Here is a 725-nt window from a genome sequence, read left to right as displayed (position 1 = left end):
AAAATTACCTAGGACAACTTACCATTTGACGACCTCTCCTTGCATTGCTCATACTACCACCAGCATGAGAAACTTTAAGATTCTTACGTTTTCTGGTGTTCACCAAACTTTGTTTCTAAAATTTCCAACCGTTGTAGTCATTATATTAGAAAAATAAAATGCTTGGAGAAATTAAATACTTCGCAACATAATGCTTACCTTCATCTTATCTTCCTTATAGTGATGCACAAATGCAGTCCAATCAGCACAATATAAACCTGGAGGAGGATTAGCAAGTATGTCTTCCTTACTTTTATTAGAATAGAAATACTTACACCTTAACCTATATTTATAGGGCCTGCATCTTTCACCTAGAGTACTCATAGCCCATTTGACTCCAGCAACATAATCAAACTCAAAATTTTCCTTCACACATTATTAAATACGCTAGTCAATTTTCAATGACAATAGGAAAAAATTATTAAAATTGCAAATTTTTTAAATAATTACCTCAATATATTTCCATTGTTGGTATCTATTATCCTTTGACATCCAATCCCATCTTTTAACATAAATAGGACAAATTGTTGAGTTTTGAGCTAGTTTACCAAGAAACCTCACAAGTAAGTTTGAGCCATTGTCATTGCCTTGTCCATAACCATTGAGTTCCACAATAACTTTTTTAGTTTTTTCCAAATGCCAAACCTGAATTGCTTGCATTTTTCGAGTTTCAATTTCTCCCGAAG

The sequence above is a fragment of the Lupinus angustifolius genome, chromosome LG11, assembly GCF_001865875.1.
Source record: "Lupinus angustifolius cultivar Tanjil chromosome LG11, LupAngTanjil_v1.0, whole genome shotgun sequence".
NCBI classification, from domain to species: Eukaryota; Viridiplantae; Streptophyta; class Magnoliopsida; order Fabales; family Fabaceae; genus Lupinus; species Lupinus angustifolius.
Note: the sequence above shows the minus strand (reverse complement) of the source record.